A 25,728-nucleotide genomic window follows, 5' to 3' on the forward strand; every position below is an offset into this window, starting at 1 on the left:
CTAACTCTCTACCAAATAGGATTAGGAGAAGAAGAGGAAGAGGAAGAAGAAGAAGAAAAAGGAGAAGAGGAAGAAGAAGAAGAAGAAGAAGAACAAGAACAAGAAGAAGGAGAAGAAGAAGAATATGATTATACATTATGATGAAGCCACTGATGATGATGAAGGAAAAAATAATGGAAAATACAAGAAGAAGAAATGAGTGGGAAGAAGAATTGGTAGAAATGGAGATAGGAAAGAGGATTAGAAAAGTAGAAGAATAGGAAGATGGAGTGAAAAAGGAGGAGATTAAAAAGATGAGCGAGAATAAAAGTGCAGAAGAATACAAAGGAGATGACCGAAAGTACATAGAATGGGTGGGAGTCAGAATCGAAAGAGGGGAAGTATGAGGAGGAGATGGTAGACAACGATGAGGTGCTGGAGGGGTGGGTGAGGGTGAGGAGGATTAGGAGGAGGACTTAGTGGTGGAGGAGGAAGAAGAAGATTAGGTCAAGTAGGTTTTGCCAATCTTGCAGACGTTCATAACTCAAGAGTCCTTCCAACCCCAGACCACCCCCAAATAGCCCCCTGGTCAGAGAGCCAACCGTCAAAATATCTGCTATTAATAACTGCACCCCCACCCATAACTCCTCACACCCTCCACACCTATCAATCCACTATAAATAATGTCTGGCTTCAGATTAAATTCCTCTTCACCAACTTACTTCTCTATAATTATTACTTCTCTTTGTCTACTGCTTCTCTTCATCTACTTCTCATCATCTGCTCCTCTTTGTTTACTTCCCTTTGTTAACTTCTCTGACGCCGTCTCAACTATAGTGAGGTCCACGTTATAATAGCAGTGGAGAAGATAGGAGAACAATGTTGCCGAACCTCTGTCTTGTCAATGTCTTCTTCTTTTTCTTCTTCTTCTTCTTCTTCTCCTTATCATTCACCCTGTTCTTGTTTTTCATCTCCAATTTCAGATAAAACTCGACTCTGATTTTCTTCTACTTGTTCTCCTGCTTCTTGTTTTTCTTCTTCTTCTTCTTCATCATCTTATTTTTCTTTTCTTCTTCTTCTTCTCTTCCTCCTTCCTCTACTTTTTCTTCCAGAAGTTTTCTTTGCAGTGAAATGTGAAATGAACATCAGTTGCCACTTTGTCTGAGCAAAATAGTGTGAGAGGTGAAAATCTAGATCACCTCTTCCGTTTGTAAAATAATAAAGTACTTTAGTACTTTCGATGAGGGATGATGATCAATGATGATCATGATGATGATGAAGATAAAGAGGAAGAAGAAGAAGTCTGAAGAAAAGTAAGAGGGAGTTTACAGCTAGAATATGATAAGGAAAAGATGAAAGGATGAAGAAGAATAAGAAGAAGGTGGGGATGTAGACGACGAAAAAGAAGAAGAAAAAGAAAACGTGAAGAGGGAGGAGAGAGTGGAACAAGGTCACAAGAATGGGAGTGTCTTGATTAGACCAGGTTCCGTTTACACCAGGTCCTATTCTACAATGAAGCTGAAAAACTGGTCTAAACGCACTCTTCGGCTAAACAAGACGGAATGCATCGATTAACGCAGTAGTTCAATTAGACCAGTTGGACTAAATGGTACCTGGTCTTATGGTGACACAGGACCTGGTCTAATCGAACTACTGCGTTAATCCAAGCATTCCGTCTCGATTAACCCAGTAGTTGGATTTCACCAGGTGGACTAAATGGTACCTGGTCTAATCGAGACACAGGACCTGGTCTTGGGATAAACAATAAGGAGTTAGACCAGGTAACGATTGCACCAGATCCTGGTCTAATCTGAAAAGTCTGACATGGGGTAGTCGAACACCTAGACTAATCGAGCACCTGGAGTAATTGAAGACCTGGACTAAACGAAATACACCCACAGAATACCACAGAAGGTCATAGGATTGTATGATATAAGTTGTATGAACAAAAATGAAAGTAGACACTGCACCAATACCTTCAGTTGTGCTTATAGGTACTGTATGTTGGCTTCTATTTGCTCTGCTGTGTTCTGAGTTCTCAGATCTCAGGTCCACAAACAAATAATAAAACGCTGACTAAGCAAACGTTGCTGAGGACTTGCTTGCTGCGCTTTCAATATACTGCAACGTCTTTGTGGCCAAACCAGTTTTCTATCTCACCTTACTTCTAGATTCTCCACTCTCTCACTCACACAATCACTCTTTATCACTCTCTCTCACACTCTCTCTCTCACTCTCTCTCCCTCAATGAATTTTGGTAGAGAGTTAGTGGGGAGGATATTTTTAATATTCTTTCCGAAGAATGGACATTGATATGTCCAAAGCTCCGCCAATTTATGTAGATACATTAACAATATAATTATCTATAGTTGTTATATTACAAATTGCTTTTTCATATCATGTACAGTTCAATAATTATTTTCTTAGTCAATATTATTTAAATTCATCTATAATTTTGCTGTATTGTAAGCTATTGTTTATAAGTGTATAAGCCAGTATATATTGTAATCTACATAAATAAAGTACTCAATCAATCAATCAATCAATCAATCAATAACTCACTCTCTAACTCCCTCTTCTCTCTCCGACAGACTCTCCTTCAACTTGCTACCACTTCAAGTGTTCTTTTTCTTCTTCTTGTTTTTCATCTTCCTCTTCATCAACATAATAATAATAATAATACTGTACTACTACTACTTCTTCTTTTTCTTCTGTTTCTTTCTCTTCTTCTTCTCCTTCTCATTTTTCTTCTTCTTCTTCTGCTCCTTCTCCTTCTCCTTCTTCTTCTTCTTCTTATACTTATTTTTCTTGAAATAGATAATAGAAAAATGAAATAAATCAATGAATGTATCCTCTTCTTCTTCTCCCTCACCATCCTGGCTTCTCTTCTTCTTTGTCTTCCTATTCTTCTTATCTTTCTATTCCCTTTTCGTATTTCACTTTCTTGTCTTACAACACTGATTTTTCTTAGATTTTCTTCGTTCCCTCTCTTGCTACTCCCTTTCTTCTCTTCTTCTTCTTCCTTCAACATCGATCTGCAGATAATAATTACGTCATATTCTTACAAAATCCTTTTCCTTATCGTACATGTGGTAGACTGGTTTTGCATGTTACACGAATATCTTAAAACCATGATTGCAGAATGTGCAATGTGTTGATTGCATGAAATAACAAATCCATATAAATATTCCCCCTCTACATGGTTGATGGTTGAATGCACTAGTATGGGTACAGCAGACTTTGCTGGCTTTATTATAATTTGATGCAAAACTTGAGTTAGTTCGATTGATGCATGTATGGTAGAGACCTAAATGAAAACTTATGCTACAACTCGATTTTGAAAATAGATGACTATAATTATTATTATTGAAAGAAAATCCCAATTAAATGCTGTAAATCACCCCGAAGACTACTGCTACGGTACTGCAAATATTGACAACAGGGTAAACAGCTAGATGGAAATTCGATGAGCGCTACTATACAAAAAATCTGGTGTAGCGCACTCACACAACTTTCCTTGCCGTTATGAAAATTGATCACCTGACGCTAGTGTTCCCGCGAAAACGGACATGCATCTTTCAGGGTAACAATGATCTCACTAAGACTGAATATTCTTCATAATGAACTATGCTTAAAAATTCACTGCCGCATCCGTTATTTCCCTTATACTGCTGTAATATCCATTGACAATAATTATTTGCAAATGTAACACTAGACTTCCAGCTCGAACATCTTTCGCTCCTGATTTATTTTTTAGATCATTCTTGTAGAGATAGATGATTATGTTATCAGATGGGTGACAATCATTGAATCGTCGGTCCCGACTGATAGTCGTGAGGCTCATTGACGACGTAAATTAAATACCTATTTATGCAAGATGGAACTTCCGTCAGGGATCCCCACCTATAAAGCCATTCGATTATAATAACTAACTACATTATTCTCATAATTCCGTATTAATACGAAAAAATGATACCATTATTTCTAAATATTATTTGAATTATCCTGCTCCTAATTTCATCTTATTCTCTTATTGACAGGGTTGTATGATGATAAGAATGCAATTTATTATTGAATGATACTTCCACAAAGTCATTGATTAAAACTTTCATTTTAGCCTTTTAGTTTGTCCTTCGCAAGATATGGATTTTAATAATTGGGAAAGGGTAAGTATACACGTTTTAGTTTACCTTTTATATGTCTTGATTACAAATGTAGGACAATACAGTAAGAATTTTATTCAATCGAGATCATACAATACATCACCATACCAAGAAAATAACTTTCGTATTTTGAAATAGTTGATATATTAACATAATAGAATAAGATTGAAATAAAAATTAAATAGTTGAGAGTGTCCAAAAATCCCAATAAACTTGAAAATTTATTGTGAGGCACATCGCCTACTTGGCGCCTTGCAAATTTGGTATTTCAGTTGAACCCACCTCTATACCTGACTATTAATTTTGAAATCAAACGCTTGAAGATCTTATGTGCATCCAGCCACAGAGTTAGAAATATGAAAATAACCTATTCATCTTACAGTTTAGCATTATCATTGTGTAATAAACTATTTTGTACCGAATAAATACCATGACTTTCACAGATGTCAGCAGAAGAATTAGTCAAAACAATTTCAGCAGAAAACACTTCTTATAAATTTACGAGCTTACAAGAACTGTTACCAGAACAAAACTATCCTTAATATTAAAGTAAACCAAAGCGAGTGTACATCATCACAATAGAAAAAACTAAACAGGTAATAATCTTTTTTCATTGTTACTTTGTATGTAAATATTTGTTGCTGTATTATGTTTTTTCTACCGTAGGTAATTTGTAGTAGTAACTACAAATATGGCACCTATTAAACGGAAAAGATTGGGAGGTGAAGAAGAAGAAGAATACAGGAGGAGATGAAGAAGACGAATAACAACGAGTAAAGGAGGAAGAGAAAGAGATTATGATAATGTGACACGCAGTATTCTCATCCACAAGTACCTGATTGAAACTATAGACCTTATGGAAATACAGCAATATACTGGCTTCTCCACACATCTTTGTAATCACTTGTCAGCTGATTTATGATGAATAATACTACAGTCTGATTTTTACTCTAATATTGGCGTATGAAGGAGGCTCCTTTTTCCTTTTATATTATCCTTGAAATGCAAAATTTCCAATAACCTTGTATATTCGTCGACGCGCAATTAAAAAAGGAACATACCTTTCAAATTCCATGAAAATCTATTATTGCGTTTCGCCGTAAATGCGCAACATATAAACATTCAAACATTAAGAGAAATTCCAGATGCAATTAAATAGAGAATGCATTTATTCAAATGCTAATTAATATATAATTATTATTGAACGAAAATCCTAAATAAATGCTGAAAATCACCCCGAAGACCTCTGCTACTGCAGACATTGACAACAGGGCTAACAGCTAGATGGAAATTCGATGAGAACTTCTATCCAAAAATTAGTTTTTAGTTTTTAATTAAATTAGATTTTCAGCATTTATTTAGGATTTTCGTTCGATAATAATTATATATAATTAGCATTTGAATAAATGCATTCTCTATTTAATTGCATCTGTAACTAGTTGGCCGCTATGGCATCGTATAAAATGAGCGCTGCTATCCAGAGATTGTCAGTTTGGTGTAAGGGCAAGCATTCCTGACTGGCAATTGGAGGTACCGGGTTCGATTCCCGGGCTGGCAACTAATTTTTGGATAGTAGTTCTCATCGAATTTCCATCTAGCTGTTAGCCCTGTTGTCAATGTCTGCAGTAGCAGAGGTCTTCGGGGTGATTAACAGTATTTATTTAGGATTTTCGTTCAATAATAATTATATATTAATTAGCATTTGAATAAATGCATTCTCTATTTAATTGCATCTGTAACTAGTTGGCCGCTATGGCATCGTATAAAATGAGCGCTGCTATCCAGAGATTGTCAGTTTGGTGTAAGGGCAAGCATTCCTGACTGGCAATTGGAGGTACCGGGTTCGATTCCCGGGCTGGCAACTAATTTTTGGATACTCACTGACCGTATAAAATAGAATTGGAACCGTTTCGGGCTTATAAATCTGTGGAACTTTTCTGTAAGTTGTGTAATCTATAATATGATAAAGGAAAGAATTCGCTTATACACGTACGGAATAAAAAAATCACGAATGATGCATCATCACGTCTCAACTACTCTACTTGACTGGTTAACTTGAAATTTGAATTATAGATTCTTAATTTACCGAGCATGGTTACAAGCCTATTTTAAACTCTTCAAAGTCTCAGTAGGTCAAGTTTTCAGTTCGCCAATTTTCAAATAGACCCTTGCGGAGCACGGGTTACCTGCTAGTTCTAAATAATTGAATAAATAAATGATGATGTGGACTATCATTGATGTGATTCAAGTATCAAGTTATCCCGCTTTATCTAATCTCATATAAATTGCTGATTCATCTTAATGATGATCACCCCTATATGGATTTTACTGTATTTAAAATATATTCTCTCATGATTAATGTATAAATCTCCATAACTCATAAATATGACGTTTTTGTTGGTACATTGGTTTCTTCATAGTCAACTAACCATTTGGCAAAAGCTTGTAGGTAGAGAAGGATGAAGCAACCTGATTTGTCTAATAACAGACAAGGATATGTATTCCAAGTGATTATTCCAAGCCTGACAATTCAATAGAAGAATTTATTCGCAGTATTGACATTAATCAAGAGCTCCGGCTGGCAAAACATTCAATAGGAGTTCAATCAATAGTCAATAGGATTAATCAACTGATCAATAGAACTAGAGATCATTTCAAGCCTCCTGATAATCAATATATAATTATTATTGAACGAAAATCCTAAATAAATGCTGAAAATCACCCCGAAGACCTCTGCTACTGCAGACATTGACAACAGGGCTAACAGCTAGATGGAAATTCGATGAGAACTTCTATCCAAAAATTAGTTTTTAGTTTTTAATTAAATTAGATTTTCAGCATTTATTTAGGATTTTCGTTCGATAATAATTATATATAATTAGCATTTGAATAAATGCATTCTCTATTTAATTGCATCTGTAACTAGTTGGCCGCTATGGCATTGTATAAAATGAGCGCTGCTATCCAGAGATTGTCAGTTTGGTGTAAGGGCAAGCATTCCTGACTGGCAATTTGGAGGTACCGGGTTCGATTCCCGGGCTGGCAACTAATTTTTGGATACTCACTGACCGTATAAAATAGAATTAGAACCGTTTCGGGCTTATAAATCTGTGGAACTTTTCTGTAAGTTGTGTAATCTATAATATGATAAAGGAAAGAATTCGCTTATACACGTACGGAATAAAAAAATCACGAATGATGCATCATCACGTCTCAACTACTCTACTTGACTGGTTAACTTGAAATTTGAATTATAGATTCTTAATTTACCGAGCATGGTTACAAGCCTATTTTAAACTCTTCAAAGTCTCAGTAGGTCAAGTTTTCAGTTCGCCAATTTTCAAATAGACCCTTGCGGAGCACGGGTTACCTGCTAGTTCTAAATAATTGAATAAATAAATGATGATGTGGACTATCATTGATGTGATTCAAGTATCAAGTTATCCCGCTTTATCTAATCTCATATAAATTGCTGATTCATCTTAATGATGATCACCCCTATATGGATTTTACTGTATTTAAAATATATTCTCTCATGATTAATGTATAAATCTCCATAACTCATAAATATGACGTTTTTGTTGGTACATTGGTTTCTTCATAGTCAACTAACAATTTGGCAAAAGCTTGTAGGTAGAGAAGGATGAAGCAACCTGATTTGTCTAATAACAGACAAGGATATGTATTCCAAGTGATTATTCCAAGCCTGACAATTCAATAGAAGAATTTATTCGCAGTATTGACATTAATCAAGAGCTCCGGCTGGCAAAACATTCAATAGGAGTTCAATCAATAGTCAATAGGATTAATCAACTGATCAATAGAACTAGAGATCATTTCAAGCCTCCCTGATAATCAATAGGAGAATTTATTCACAGTATTGACATTAATCAAGAGCGCCGGCTGGCAAAACATTCAATAGGAATTCAATCAACAGTCAATAGGATAATCAACTGATCAATAGAACTAGAGATTATTTTGAGCCTCCATGAAAATTCAGTAGAAGAATTTATCCACAGTATTGACATTAATCAAGAGCTCCGGATGGCAAAACATTCAATAGGAATTCAATCAACAGTCAATAGGATTAATCAACTGATCAATAGAACTAGAGATCATTTCAAGCCTCCCTGATAATTCAATAGAAGAATTTATTCACAGTATTGACATTAATCAAGAGCTCCGGCTGGCAAAACATTCAATAGGAATTTAATCAACAGTTAATAGGATTAATCAAGTGATCAATAGAACTAGAGATTATTTTGAGCCTCCATGAGAATTCAATAGAATAATTTATTCACAGTATTGACAGTAATCAAGAGCTCCGGCTGGCAAAACATTCAATAGGAATTCAATCAACAGTCAATAGGATTAATCAAGTGATCAATAGAACTAGAGATTATTTTGAGCCTCCATGAGAATTCAATAGAATAATTTATTCACAGTATTGACAGTAATCAAGAGCTCCGGCTGGCAAAACATTCAATAGGAATTCAATCAACAGTCAATAGGATTAATCAACTGATCAATACAACTGGAGATCATTTCAAGCCTCCTTGATAATTCAATAGAAGAATTTATTCACAGTATTGACATTAATCAAGAGCTCCGGATGGCAAAACATTCAATAAGAATTCAATCAACAGTCAATAGGATTAATCAACTGATCAATAGAACTAGAGATCATTTCAAGCCTCCCTGATAATTCAATAGAAGAATTTATTCACAGTATTGACATTAATCAAGAGCTCCGGCTGGCAAAACATTCAATAGGAATTTAATCAACAGTTAATAGGATTAATCAAGTGATCAATAGAACTAGAGATTATTTTGAGCCTCCATGAGAATTCAATAGAATAATTTATTCACAGTATTGACATTATCAAGAGCTCCGGCTGGCAAAACATTCAATAAGAATTCAATCAACAGTCAATAGGATTAATCAACTGATCAATACAACTAGAGATCATTTCAAGCCTCCTTGATAATTCAATAGAAGAATTTATTCACAGTATTGACATTAATCAAGAGCTCCGGCTGGCAAAACATTCAATAGGAATTCAATCAACAGTCAATAGGATTTTAATCAACTGATCAATAGAGCTAGAGATTATTTCAAGCCTCCCTGATAATTCAATAGAAGAATTTATTCACAGTATTGACATTAATCAAGAGCTCCGGCTGGCAAAACATTCAATAAGAATTCAATCAACAGTCAATAGGATTAATCAACTGATCAATACAACTAGAGATTATTTTAAGCCTCCATGAAAATTCAATAGAATAATTTATTCACAGTATTGACAATAATCAAGAGCTCCGGCTGGCAGAACCTTCAATAGGAATCCAATCAACAATCAATAGGATTAATCAACTGATCAGTAGAGCTAGAGATTATTCTGAGCCTCCATGAAAATTCAATAGAAGAATTTATTTACAGTATTGACATTAATCAACAGCTCCGGCTGGCAAAACATTCAATAGAAATTCAATCAACAATCAATAGGATTTTAATCAACTGATCAATAGAACTAGATATTATTCTGAGCCTCCATGAAAATTCAATAGAAGAATTTATTTACAGTATTGACATTAATCAACAGCTCCGGCTGGCAAAACATTCAATAGAAATTCAATCAACAATCAATAGGATTTTAATCAACTGATCAATAGAACTAGAGATCATTTCAAGCCTCCCTGATAATTCAATAGAGGTATTTATTCACCGTATTGACATTAATCAAGAGCTCCGGCTGGCAAAACATTAAATGGGAATTCAATCAACAGTCAATAGGGTTTCAATAGAACTATTGATTATCTCACGCCTCTCTGACAATAGAGTGAAGGATTCAATCAACAGTATTTACATTAATCATGAGCTCTGGCTTACGCAACATTCAATACAAATTTAATCAACTGTTCAATACAATTGATTATCCACAGCTTTCTCGATAATCCTGTACTTATATTTTGATATAAATACAGCTTCCTTAACGCTCAGAAAATCAGAAACATCAGGGAAAATAGTGCTGCCATACACGATTTTGCAGATCTAATCTCCATCACAATCTTCGCAAAATGAAGGTATGTACTAAATGCTTTAAAAACACTCGGTTTTGGGCTTTTCTTAGCATAGATAACACGAATGATTGATTGTCTTAGAATAGATTGTGATTGTGATTGGTATTTTCATAGGAAAATATAGCATAAGAAGATAACCCATGGTATGGAACGTTAGTGTTCCAAATATCGTTATATTATAACTCATTATATTTTCACACAATACCACGCTAATAAAGCTATTACTTCTAACTCAGCCCTTCAAACTCGAGCTGAAACTTTGTTTTTTCTATCTTTAGTTTCAATATTTATCATAATGATAAACGTTGTTATTATTATTTCAAATTTCATTATTATTCATAGTTTGTGATTGCTTTTATTTTGTCTAGTGTTTTGCTTTCAGTCTGATAATTTGCGACTCCTCCCTGCACACGGACAAATCATCCATGCAGGAAAAATGTACTTGTAATTCATAACACTTTTCTATTTTGTAAATATGTCATATTTTATGGAGGAACGAACTGAATTTGAATTTTTTGAACTTTATCGATATTGTGTGTTTATCAAAAATATTTTGTAGACTTTCTATGTAAAACTTATATTATACTAGCCGTCAGGCTCGCTTCGCTCGCCGTATCCGTCTAGCCAGGGGGCTCTGCCCTGGACCCCCGAATGGATCGTCCAAAAATGAGATCAACGGGCTCGCTTCGCTAGCCTGCATTTTTCATTTGGGCATGCTTCATTCCATCAGAAAGTCAGAGTGCTGAGGAAACTCAGAAAAGCTGAGAAAAACGTTGGAAAAACGCTTATTTTGGGCGTATGATGAAATATAAAAGTCACCTTATCACAAAATTTTCAGACCCTAGCTAAACCTCTGTACCAAATTTGAAAATTTTCTGTCTATCACTTGATGAAATGCAAAAAAAAACGCTAATTTTGGGTGTATCTTTGTCGTTATTTCAAATTCCTTCTAACACAACATTATTACACCCTAGCTTAGCTTCTGTACTGAATTTGAACAATTTCTGTTTATTTGTTCTCGATAAATCTGAGAAAAAGCGAAAAAACGCTGGAAAAACGCTAATTTTGGGCGTATCTTAGACGTTATTGCAAATTCCTTCTAACACAACACCTAGCTGAGCTTCTGTACTAAATTTGACCATTTTCTGTTCATTTGTTCTCGATAAAGCTGAGAAAACGCTAGAAAACGCAGATTTCGGGTGTATATTTGGAATTTTTTTTCAAATCCGTTCTCAGTGCGCCTCTAAAGGGCCAACTGAACATACCTACCAAATTTGATCGTTTTTGGTCCGGTAGATTTTTAGTTCTGCGAGTGAGTGAGTGAGTGAGCCATTTCGCTTTTATATATATATAGATTACATTTTTTTCTTCTATTTTTAACATTGTATTAAAAATGATTGTATGTTGGCTTTTTTCACAGTTGTTCCACGTGGTTCTCGTAGCATCAGCGTTGGTGGTGATGAGTCTTATGACTCCAGTCCTTGCCGATCCCCGCCCCAGGGGAGGCCATCTGCCACCCGGTCGCAAATGATTCCTCATTTTTCAAATTGTTTCAATTTTTTAAAATTATTTTTTGTGTGTTGGTTTTTAAATGAAACAATGTAATAAAAGCAATTGCTTCTTGAGGAATTGAAGTTTTTGATCGATTAAACCATATTACTGTACTACAAAATTAATGATCCTTCATTTCCAAGTTGTTTCAAATTTTCAATAATTTTTTCTGTGTGTGTGTGTGTGTTTAATTGAAACAATGCAATAAAAGCATTTGCTACTTGAGGAATTGAAGTTTCTGATCTATTAACCCTTATTTCTACAAATAGTTCCTCATTTTCCAAATTGTTTTCATGTTTCCTAGATTTAAGTATCTCAAAACACAACCAACAACACTCCTACAACCTATTCAGGAATGCAACCATGACAGACACCCTTATTCACAACTCCTCAAATAATCCTGTTCAACATAAACACTCAGCTTTCTTATCTATGCTACACAGACTACAAACCACCCCCCTCTTACCTGAACACTACGAAGCAGAACTCAGTACCTACCATGAAATATCTAGCTCAACAAAATGGATACCAACACAGCCTAATCGACAAACTATTTCAAAAAACCCAAAATAAAAAATCTGGTGTGGTACACTCACACAACTCTCCTTGCTCATTGATCTATAAGCCTCATTAACGAGGATAATTTAGGGGAATAACAATATGCCGACTGGCGGCTAAATAATTAAAACTACGATTATACTATTGTTATTGTGTTCAGAGTACATTTTCCTTTGTTTAATTATGAAATTTGAGGATTTTTTTAAATTTGTCAAAACAGCTGTTCTACAAATAAAATATCGACATGTGTTCTTTTGAATAAACTGATCTACCTACCTACCTCACGCACGAGAAGGAGATTACAAAGTAAATTTCTCAAGTATGGGGTGGATTGGACCTCCTGTTGATTTCTCGTATCATTTCTAGTTCATATCACAATTCAACTGTCGCTATTGATTGTTACACCTACTCCATGTTTTCAAAGCCAAATACAGTAAATTATGCTTGTATTGAGGTCCACGTTATAATGGCTGTATTTGATAAACAATGGTGTTGCTATCCTTGTCTATCATTCGACAAAGCAGATAACGCTATTCTCTTCTGCACAGAGAAAAGATAGCATAAGAAGATATCCCATGGTATACTACGTTTATGTTCCAAATTTCACTGTTAAGGCTGTGCAAAGGCTAAACATAAAATTTCTACTGGTGATATATTTAAAGTTTTTCGATTTGTGTATCATCTAGCTCTACCAATGAAAAAGTTTTCTCAGGAAAACATTTTTTTTTCCGATCATTACTTTTTGAGATATCAGCACCTAAAGTTGAAATTTTTGGGACAGAACATTTCTAATTCGGTAAGAGGTAAATCCGTGAGATTTAGAGGATAAATTGATAATGATATTGTTGATCCAGTGAAACGAAAAAAATTGAAAATATTAATCTCTGAGAAAATTATTCAATTTACTAAAGATGACCAAAAATATCTTTTAGTTGAATTAAATAACCTTCCCCAAAAATAAATATTTTTAGAAAATTGCTATTTAACTAGATGAACAATACCATGAAGAATTCATCCTCTAAATCTTATAGATTCACCTCTTACCGAATTTGAAATGTTTTGTCCCAAAAATTTTAACTTTAGGAGCTGATATCTCAAAAAGTAATGATCGGAAAAAAATGTTTACCTGAGAAAACGTTTTCATTTTGATAGCTTGATGATATACGAATCGAAAAACTTTGAAAAATATCACCAGTAGAAAGTTTATTTTTAGCCTTTGCACAGCCGATAGCCTTAGTAGTTATTTTTGTGAAGCTATGTGACGCTGGTAGTCTCTCATACTGTGCCGTTCTTACACTCTCACCCCATCAAAACAGTAATGATGGACAGTAGTCGGCTTGAGGTAACAAAAATCGGCTTAGAATTTGGAACATAAACCATCAATAACATGGGATATCTTCATTGAATAATGATATTTCTACATTGTTAAATCCGATCTGGCAACGGTGTGGAGCAGAAAAAAGATAGCGGGAACTGTTGTGTCGAATGATAGACAAGGATAGCAACTGGAATTTTGATCAAAATACTGCCATTATAACGAGGACCACACCATAGATATATTGTCTCGATGGATGGACTGTAGCCTGGACTATCTATAGCTCACCCACATCACTCTATTGAAAGTCCATCTTTGGCTCAATAAATTAGACAGTAACTCCGTTAGCTGCATTTGAATTAGGAGGTAGCTTTATGTGCCAGCCAATATATAATTGAGGAAGAAGCAGCATATTTATGGTTCATGTTATTCATTATTTTGAGCTCATGCTGTACCAACATGATCGATCATGCTGGAAACTACTTTCAAATTATTGGCATGTAAGTTGGTTAGTGGATAATTGATACAGAGAAACGTGAGGTTGGTATATGAGGTATAAGATGCATAATTAAGTTGATACTTTGAAATATTGGGTAGCAGGTATGTTAAGGAATATTTAGGACACATAGGGCCGGTTTCCGAGCTCGGGATTTAGCTAAGTTCTAGACTTTAAACAGCTGGATTCAGAAAATTGTTTTTCCGAAACGGGGCGTAGTCGCAGTCATTGTCATAGTCATGTTTGAATTAAATTTCGAAAAACTAGAAAATTGAACACAAAAGTTTTGAATTAAAAAGTCGCAGTTTTTATGACAATCTTTATTTTATCATTTCTATAATTGGAAACGTTTTTCCTTGACGGAATTAAACTCACTCCTTCGTCCTTTTTCAGGATACAACAAATAAAATTAACACTTTGCACAGAGAAATAACATGGAAAGTGCATAAGAATGCATAAAGATGTTAAATTGATAACTAACTCATAAAGATGTCATGTCATGTTAAATAAATAAATATAATATTATTGCAATTAAATTCTTAGAACAATAGGCAAAGTCAAATATTGAATTTAGTACAACAAAATATAGAATTAAGTTTTACATCAAATTACACACAAAATTACATTACTGAGTCTTAGAAAATGAAACACAGTAAGTAGTAAACTAGATTTCTAAAATAAAGTATTACATTTCATTTGAATGCACAATAGTTATTTGTGCAACTAGTGCGCAAAGTGACAGTTTGCTGCACCGAAAGAAACGTTCACGCCCGAGCCGTAGGCGAGGGCGGAATGGTTTCTTGAGTGCAGCAGAGGAACTTTGCGCACGTATTTCACATTAAATTTTTCTTACAGTTACCATTGAATATGAAAAGTGGGTAATTATGAGTAAAATTCCATGAAATCCATCAAATGTTTTTCTGTGTAATTTTATTATTAATAGATGGTAGTATATTAATAATAGCATAGCAGTACAGATTCTTTCTGGTCCAGGAGTTCAATTTTTGATTGTTTTTGTTCGAGTTGTTGTCTTTGAACTTTTCACATTTTTTTCACATTTATTTGGAGTCTGAACATGTAAATTTCATCTGCTCCTCCAGACGGCACTTTGCCATGGAGAAAAAATGCCTACGATAAAATGTTATAACTGATTTATTTTGTAATGTAATTATTGTGAAATTGAATGAAGGTCAATCTATTTATTTATTTCTATTATTAATAGAAACCTTAATTTATTTAAAATTGAATAATGTAGTAGTACCTAAATGGAGGAAGGCGGCTGGCACTCATGTGGTGGCTGTCGCTGTCATCCACTGTTGTCAACTGCCTTCATATTATTATAACGTGCACCACAACACTATACCACACTAAACCACATTTACCAACTTCATTTTCATTCTCCTGCACTGGTGCTCCATATAACCTACTAACTATTTTGTGTTGCCATGTTGCAAATCAGGAGTGCAGAAAAAATTTTCCCGCACTAGAGCGGAAAAGTGAATCTTTGGGTATTGTAATCAGTACAGGAACAGCAACTTTCGGAGGTAGCTGTAGGAAATAGTTATTTGTGCAACTAGTGGGCAAAGTGACAGTTTGCTGCACCGAAAGAAACGTTTACGCCCGAGCCGTAGGCGAGGGCGGAATGGTTTCTTGAGTGCAGCAGAGGAACTTTGTGCACATATTTCACATTTAATTTTTCCTACAGTTACCATTGAATATGAAAATAATTATATATAATTAGCATTTGAATAAATGCATTCTTTATTTCATTGCATCTGTAACTAGTTGGCCGCTATGGCATCGTATAAAATGAGCGCTGCTATCCAGAGATTGTCAGTATGGTGTAAGGGCAAGCATTCCTGACTGGCAATTGGGAGGTACCGGGTTCGATTACCGGGCTGGCAACTAATTTTTGGATAGTAGTTCTCATCGAATTTCCATCTAGCTGTTAGCCCTGTTGTCAATGTCTGCAGTAGCAGAGGTCTTCGGGGTGATTAACAGTATTTATTTAGGATTTTCGTTCAATAATAATTATATATTAATTAGCATTTGAATAAATGCATTCTCTATTTAATTGCATCTGTAACTAGTTGGCCGCTATGGCATCGTATAAAATGAGCGCTGCTATCCAGAGATTGTCAGTTTGGTGTAAGGGCAAGCATTCCTGACTGGCAATTGGGAGGTACCGGGTTCGATTTCCGGGCTGGCAACTAATTTTTGGATACTCACTGACCGTATAAAATAGAATTGGAACCGTTTCGGGCTTATAAGTCTGTGGAACTTTTCTGTAAGTTGTGTAATCTATAATATGATAAAGGAAAGAATTCGCTTATATACGTACAGAATAAAAAAATCACGAATGATGCATCATCACGTCTCAACTACTAAACTTGACTGGTTAACTTGAAATTTGAATTATAGATTCTTAATTTACCGAGCATGGTTACAAGCCTATTTTAAATCCTTCAAAGTCTCAGTAGGTCAAGTTTTCAGTTCGCCAATTTTCAATTAGACCCTTGCGGAGCACGGGTTACCTGCTAGTTCTAAATAATTGAATAAATAAATGATGATGTGGCCTATCATTGGTGTGATTTAAGTATCAAGTTATCCCGCTTTATCTAATCTCATATAAATTGCTGATTCTTCTTAATGATGATCACCCCTATATGGATTTTACTGTATTTAAAATATATTCTCTCATGATTAATGTATGAATCTCCATAACTCATAAATATGACGTTTTTGTTGGTACATTGGTTTCTTCATAGTCAACTAACCATTTCGCAAATGCTTGTAGGTAGAGAAGGATGAAGCAACCTGATTTGTCTAATAACAGACAAGGATATGTATTCCAAGTGATTATTCCAAGCCTGACAATTCAATAGAAGAATTTATTCGCAGTATTGACATTAATCAAGAGCTCCGGCTGGCAAAACATTCAATAGGAGTTCAATCAATAGTCAATAGGATTAATCAACTGATCAATAGAACAAGAGATCATTTCAAGCCTCCCTGATAATCAATAGGAGAATTTATTCACAGTATTGACATTAATCAAGAGCGCCGGCTGGCAAAACATTCAATAGGAATTCAATCAACAGTCAATAGGATTAATCAAGTGATCAATAGAACTAGAGATTATTTTGAGCCTCCATGAAAATTCAGTAGAAGAATTTATCCACAGTATTGACATTAATCAAGAGCTCCGGATGGCAAAACATTCAATAGGAATCCAATCAACAGACAATAGGATTAATCAACTGATCAATAGAACTAGAGATCATTTCAAGCCTCCCTGATAATTCAATAGAAGAATTTATTCACAGTATTGACATTAATCAAGAGCTCCGGCTGGCAAAACATTCAATAGGAATTACATCAACAGTCAATAGGATTTTTATCAACTGATCAATAAAGCTATAGATTATTTCAAGCCTCCATGATAATTCAATGGAAGAATTTATTCACGGTATTGACATAAATCAAGATCGCCGGCTGGCAAAACATTCAATAGGAATTCAATCAACAGTCAATAGGATTAATCAACTGATCAATAGAACTAGAGATTATTTTGAGACTCCATGAGAATTCAATAGAATAATTTATTCACAGTATTGACATTAATCAAGAGCTCCGGCTGGCAAAACCTTCAATAGGAATTCAATCAACAATCAATAGGATTAATCAACTGATCAGTAGAGCCAGAGATTATTTTGAGCCTCCATGAAAATTCAATAGAAGAATTTATCCACAGTATTGACATTAATCAACAGTCCGGCTGGCAAAACATTCAATAGAAATTCAATCAACAATCAATAGGATTTTAATCAACTGATCAATAGAACTAGAGATCATTTCAAGCCTACCTGATAGTTCAATAGAAGAATTTATTCACAGTATTGACATCAATCAACAGCTCCGGCTGGCAAAACATTCAATAGAAATTCAATCAACAATCAATAGGATTTTAATGAACTGATCAATAGAACTAGAGATCATTTCAAGCCTACCTGATAGTTCAATAGAAGAATTTATTCACAGTATTGACATCAATCAACAGCTCCGGCTGGCAAAACATTCAATAGAAATTCAATCGACAATCAATAGGATTTTAATCAACTGATCAATAGAACTAGAGATCATTTCAAGCCTACCTGATAGTTCAATAGAAGATTTATTCACAGTATTGACATCAATCAACAGCTCCGCTGGCAAAACATTCAATAGAAATTCAATCAACAATCAATAGGATTTTAATCAACTGATCAATAAACTAGAGATCATTTCAAGCCTACCTGATAGTTCAATAGAAGATTTATTCACAGTATTGACATCATCAACAGTCCCGGCTGGAAAAACATTCAATAGAATTCAATCAACAATCAATAGGATTTAATCAACTGATCAATAGAACTAGAGATCATTTCAAGCCTACCTGATAGTTCAATAGAAGAATTTATTCACAGTATTGACATCAATCAACAGCTCCGGCTGGCAAAACATTCAATAGAAATTCAATCAACATCAATAGGATTTTTATCAACTGATCAATAGAACTAGAGATCATTTCAAGCCTCCTGATAGTTCAATAGAAGAATTTATTCACAGTATTGACATTAATCAACAGCTCCGGCTGGCAAAACATTCAATAGAATTCAATCAACAATCAATGGATTTTAATCAACTGATCAATAGAACAAGAGATCATTTCAAGCCTACCTGATAGTTCAATAGAAGAATTTATTCACAGTATTGACATTAATCAAGAGCTCCGGCTGGCAAAACATTCAATAGAATTCAATCAACATCAATAGGATTTTAATCAACTGATCAATAGAACTAGAGATCATTTCAAGCCTACCTGATAGTTCAATAGAAGAATTTATTCACAGTATTGACATTAATCAACAGCTCCGGCTGGCAAAACATTCAATAGAAATTCAATCAACAATCAATAGGATTTTAATCAACTGATCAATAGAACTAGAGATCATTTCAAGCCTACCTGATATTCAATAGAAGATTTATTCACAGTATTGACATTAATCAACAGCTCCGGCTGGCAAAACATTCAATAGAAATTCAATCAACAATCAATGGATTTTAATCAACTGATCAATAGAACTAGAGATCATTCAAGCCTACCTGATAGTTCAATAGAAGAATTTATTCACAGTATTGACATTAATCAACAGCTCCGGCTGGCAAAACATTCAATAGAAATTCAATCAACAATCAATAGGATTTTAATCAACTGATCAATAGAACTAGAGATCATTTCAAGCCTACCTGATAGTTCAATAGAAGAATTTATTCACAGTATTGACATTAATCAACAGCTCCGGCTTGCAAAACATTCAATAGAAATTCAATCAACAATCAATAGGATTTTAATCAACTGATCAATAGAACTAGAGATCATTTCAAGCCTACCTGATAGTTCAATAGAAGAATTTATTCACAGTATTGACATTAATCAACAGCTCCGGCTGGCAAAACATTCAATAGAAATTCAATCAACAATCAATAGGATTTTAATCAACTGATCAATAGAACTAGAGATCATTTCAAGCCTACCTGATAGTTCAATAGAAGAATTTATTCACAGTATTGACATTAATCAACAGCTCCGGCTGGCAAAACATTCAATAGAAATTCAATCAACAATCAATAGGATTTTAATCAACTGATCAATAGAACTAGAGATCATTTCAAGCCTCCCTGATAATTCAATAGAGGTATTCATTCACCGTATTGACATTAATCAAGAGCTCCGGCTGGCAAAACATTAAATAGGAATTCAATCAACAGTCAATAGGGTTTCAATAGAACTATTGATTATCTCACGCCTCTCTGACAATAGAGTGAAGGATTCAATCAACAGTATTTACATTAATCATGAGCTCTAGCTTACGCAACATTCAATACAAATTTAATCAACTGTTCAATACAATTGATTATCCACAGCTTTTCCGATAATCCTGTACTTATATTTTGATATAAATACAGCTTCTTTAACGCTCAGAAAATCAGAAACATCAGGGAAAATAGTGCTGCCATACACGATTTTGCAGATCTAATCTCCATCACAATCTTCGCAAAATGAAGGTATGTACTAAATGCTTTAAAAACACTCGGTTTTGGGCTTTTCTTAGCATAGATAACAAGAATGATTGATTGTCTTAGAATAGATTGTGATTGTGATTGGTATTTTCATAGAAATATATAGCATAAGAAGATAACCCATGGTATGGAACGTTAATGTTCCAAATATCGTTATATTATAACTCATTATATTTTCACACAATACCACGCTAATAAAGCTATAACTTCTAACTCAGCCCTTCAAACTCGAGCTGAAATTTTGTTTTTTCTATCTTTAGTTTCAATATTTATCATAATAATAAACGTTGTTATTATTATTTCAAATTTCATTATTATTCATAGTTTGTGATTGCTTTTATTTTGTCTAGTGTTTTGCTTTCAGTCTGATAATTTGCCACTCCTCCCTGCACACGGACAAATCATCCATGCAGGAAAAATGTACTTGTAATTTATTCATAACACTTCTCTATTTTGTAAATATGTCATATTTTATGGAGGAACGAACTGAATTTGAATTTTTTGAACTTTATCGAAATTGTGTGTTTATCAAAAATATTTTGTAGACTTTCTATGTAAAACTTATATTATACTAGCTGTCAGGCTCGCTTCGCTCGCCGTATCCGTCCAGCCAGGGGGCTCTGCCCTGGACCCCCGACTGGATCGTCCAAAAATGAGATCAGCGGGCTCGCTTCGCTAGCCTGCATTTTTCATTTGGGCATGCTTCATTCCATCAGAAAGTCAGAGTGCTGAGGAAACTCAGAAAAGCTGAGAAAAACGTTGGAAAAACGCTTATTTTGGGCGTATGATGAAATATAAAAGTCACCTTATCACAAAATTTTCAGACCCTAGCTAAACCTCTGTACCAAATTTGAAAATTTTCTGTCTATCACTTGATGAAATGCAAAAAAAACGCTAATTTTGGGTGTATCTTTGTCGTTATTTCAAATTCCTTCTAACACAACATTATTACACCCTAGCTCAGCTTCTGTACTGAATTTAAACAATTTCTGTTTATTTGTTCTCGATAAATCTGAGAAAAAGCGAAAAAACGCTGGAAAAACGCTAATTTTGGGCGTATCTTAGACGTTATTGCAAATTCCTTCTAACACAACACCTAGCTGAGCTTCTGTACTAAATTTGACCATTTTCTGTTCATTTGTTCTCGATTAAGCTGAGAAAACGCTAGAAAACGCAGATTTCGGGTGTATATTTAGAATTTTTTTTCAAATCCGTTCTCAGTGCGCCTCTAAAGGGCCAACTGAACATACCTACCAAATTTGAACGTTTTTGTTCCGGTAGATTTTTAGTTCTGCGAGTGAGTGAGTGAGTGAGCCATTTCGCTTTTATATATATATATATAGATTACATTTTTTTCTTCTATTTTTATCATTGTATTGAAAATGATTGTATGTTGGCTTTTTTCACAGTTGTTCCACGTGGTTCTCGTAGCATCAGCGTTGGTGGTGATGAGTCTTATGACTCCAGTCCTTGCCGATCCCCGCCCCAGGGGAGGCCATCTGCCACCCGGTCGCAAATGATTCCTCATTTTTCAAATTGTTTCAATTTTTTAAAATTATTTTTTGTGTGTTGGTTTTTAAATGAAACAATGTAATAAAAGCAATTGCTTCTTGAGGAATTGAAGTTTTTGATCGATTAAACCATATTACTGTACTACAAATGATTCTTCATTTCCAAGTTGTTTCAAATTTTCAATAATTTTTTCTGTGTGTGTGTGTGTGTTTAATTGAAACAATGCAATAAAAGCATTTGCTACTTGAGGAATTGAAGTTTCTGATCTATTAACCCTTATTTCTACAAATAGTTCCTCATTTTCCAAATTGTTTTCATGTTTCCTAGATTTAAGTATCTCAAAACACAACCAACAACACTCCTACAACCTATTCAGGAATGCAACCATGACAGACACCCTTATTCACAACTCCTCAAATAATCCTGTTCAACATAAACACTCAGCTTAATTATCTATGCTACACAGACTACAAACCACCCCCCTCTTACCTGAACACTACGAAGCAGAACTCAGTACCTACCATGAAATATCTAGCTCAACAAAATGGATACCAACACAGCCTAATCGACAAACTATTTCAAAAAACCCAAAATAAAAAATCTGGTGTGGTACACTCACACAACTCTCCTTGCTCATTGATCTATAAGCCTCATTAACGAGGATAATTTAGGGGAATAACAATATGCCGACTGGCGGCTAAATAATTAAAACTACGATTATACTATTGTTATTGTGTTCAGAGTACATTTTCCTTTGTTTAATTATGAAATTTGGGGATTTTTTTAAATTTGTCAAAACAGCTGTTCTACAAATAAAATATCGACATGTGTTCTTTTGAATAAACTGATCTACCTACCTACCTCACGCACGAGAAGGAGATTACAAAGTAAATTTCTCAAGTATGGGGTGGACCTCCTGTTGATTTCTCGTATCATTTCTAGTTCATATCACAATTCAACTGTCGCTATTGATTGTTTCTGTACACCTACTCCATGTTTTCAAAGCCAAATACAGTAAATTATGCTTGTATCGAGGTCCACGTTATAATGGCTGTATTTGATTAACAATGGTGTTGCTATTCTTGTCTATCATTCGACAAAGCAGATAACGCTATTCTCTTCTGCACAGAGAAAAAGATAGCATAAGAAGATATCTCATGGTATACTGCGTTTATGTTCCGAATTTCACTGTTAAGGCTGTGCAAAGGCTAAACATAAAATTTCTACTGGTGATATATTTAAAGTTTTTCGATTTGTGTATCATCTAGCTCTACCAAAATGAAAAAGTTTTCTCAGGAAAACATTTTTTTTTCCGATCATTACTTTTTGAGATATCAGCACCTAAAGTTAAAATTTTTGGGACAGAACATTTCTAATTCGGTAAGAGGTAAATCCGTGAGATTTAGAGGATAAATTGATAATGATATTGTTGATCCAGTAAAACGAAAAAAATTGAAAATATTAATCTCTGAGAAAGTTATTCAATTTACTAAAGATGACCAAAAATATCTTTTAGTTGAATTAAATAACCTTCCCCAAAAATCAATATTTTTAGAAAATTGCTATTCAACTAGATGAACAATACCATGAAGAATTCATCCTCTAAATCTTATAGATTCACCTCTTACCGAATTTGAAATGTTCTGTCCCAAAAATTTTAACTTTAGGTGCTGATATCTCAAAAAGTAATGATCGAAAAAAAATGTTTACCTGAGAAAACGTTTTCATTTTGATAGCTTGATGATATACGAATCGAAAAACTTTGAAAAATATCACCAGTAGAAAGTTTATTTTTAGCCTTTGCACAGCCGATAGCCTTAGTAGTTATTTTTGTGAAGCTATGTGACGCTGGTAGTCTCTCATACTGTGCCGTTCTTACACTCTCACCCCAACAAAACAGTAATAATGGACAGTAGTTGGCTTGAGGTAACAAAAATCGACTTAAAATTTGGAACATAACCCATCAATAACATGGGATATCTTCTTTGAATAATGATATTTCTACATTGTTAAATCCGATCTGGCAACGGTGTGGAGCAGAAAAAAGATAGCGCGAACTGTTGTGTCGAATGATAGACAAGGATAGCAACTGGAATGTTGATCAAAATACTGCCATTATAACGAGGACCACACCATAGATATATTGTCTCGATGGATGGACTGTAGCCTGGACTATCTATAGCTCACCCACATCACTCTATTGAAAGTCCATCTTTGGCTCAATAAATTAGACAGTAACTCCGTTAGCTGCATTTGAGTTAGGAGGTAGCTTTATGTGCCAGCCAATATATAATTGAGGAAGAAGCAGCATATTTATGGTTCATGTTATTCATTATTTTGAGCTCATGCTGTACCAACATGATCGATCATGCTGGAAACTACTTTCAAATTATTGGCATGTAAGTTGGTTAGTGGATAATTGATACAGAGAAACGTGAGGTTGGTATATGAGGTATGAGATGCATAATTAAGTTGATACTGTGAAATATTGGGTAGCAGGTATGTTAAGGAATATTTAGGACACATAGGGCCGGTTTCCGAGCTCGGGATTTAGCTAAGTTCTAGACTTTAAACAGCTGGAGTCAGAAAATTGGTTTTCCGAAACGGGGCGTAGTCGCAGTCATTGTCATAGTCATGTTTGAATTAAATTTCGAAAAACTGGAAAATTGAACACAAAAGTTTTGAATTAAAAAGTCGCAGTTTTTATGACAATCTTTATTTTCTCATTTCTATAATTGGAAACGTTTTTCCTTGACGGAATTAAACTCACTCCTTCGTCCTTTTTCAGGATACAACAAATAAAATTAACACTTTGCACAGTGAAATAACATGGAAAGTGCATAAGAATGCATAAAGATGTTAAATTGATAACTAACTCATAAAGATGTCATGTCATGTTACATAAATAAATATAATATTATTGCAATTAAATTCTTAGAACAATAGGCAAAGTCAAATATTGAATTTAGTACAACAAAATATAGAATTAAGTTTTACATCAAATTACACACAAAATTACATTACTGAGTCTTAGAAAATGAAACACAGTAAGTAGTAAACTAGATTTCTAATTAATACAGTATTACATTTCATTTGAATGCACAATAGTTATTTGTGCAACTAGCGCGAAAGTGACAGTTTGCTGCACCGAAAGAAACGTTCACTATATCTTATCCTTATATATCTATATATAAGGTTCACTATATATCTATATATCTATATTCGTTCACTATATCTAACGTTCACTTACTTATCCTTCATCTATGATATAACCTACCAACTATTTTGTGTTGCCATGTTGCAAATCAGGAGTGCAGAAAAATTTTTCCCGCACTGGAGCGGAAAAGTGAATCTTTGGGTATTGTAATCAGTACAGGAACAGCAACTTTCGGAGGTAGCTGTAGGAAATAGTTATTTGTGCAACTAGTGCGCAAAGTGACAGTTTGCTGCACCGAAAGAAACGTTTACGCCCGAGCCGTAGGCAAGGGCAGTATGGTTTCTTGAGTGCAGCAGAGGAACTTTGTGCACATATTTCACATTTAATTTTTCCTACAGTTACCATTGAATATGAAAAGTGGGCAATTATGGATAAAATGATGGCTGAAATCCATCAAATGTTTGTGTGTGTGATGCTGTTATTAATAACAAACTTAATTCATTTAAAAATTAATAATCCAATTGAAGTTGAAAATTCTCAGCCAAAGTTCTCATCTTTATTCATTCAAGAATCAGAAAAAATACAGATAAAACAAAAAATTGCATTCAAAATACACGCCAACAGCATGGCTGAATGGCTTCACCGTCAAGCGCGCGACCTAGCGGGAAGAATCGTACCTAACTTCGTTTCATCCAAAGACCTTAAAGAGATATAGACCCACAATGCCTATGCCTTCCCAATGATAGCTCTTACTTGAAATTGAAGGCCGCCATTGGGGTAATTTAACACGAGA

The 25,728-nt window shown here is 34.5% G+C and overlaps 2 long non-coding RNA genes across 2 annotated transcripts; both read left to right on the plus strand.

The window, feature by feature from the left end:
• Positions 1-10,072: 10,072 nt before the first annotated feature.
• LOC120350599 lies at positions 10,073-11,999 on the plus strand. The gene is made up of 2 exons (XR_005570923.1): positions 10,073-10,226; positions 11,644-11,999. It is a non-coding gene; the product is annotated as an uncharacterized LOC120350599 (long non-coding RNA).
• Positions 12,000-20,091: 8,092 nt separating this feature from the next.
• LOC120350598 lies at positions 20,092-22,031 on the plus strand. Its single transcript, XR_005570922.1, has 2 exons — positions 20,092-20,251; positions 21,676-22,031. It is a non-coding gene; the product is annotated as an uncharacterized LOC120350598 (long non-coding RNA).
• Positions 22,032-25,728: the final 3,697 nt, after the last annotated feature.

This window comes from Nilaparvata lugens, chromosome 3 (assembly GCF_014356525.2).
Source record: "Nilaparvata lugens isolate BPH chromosome 3, ASM1435652v1, whole genome shotgun sequence".
Taxonomy (NCBI): domain Eukaryota; kingdom Metazoa; phylum Arthropoda; class Insecta; order Hemiptera; family Delphacidae; genus Nilaparvata; species Nilaparvata lugens.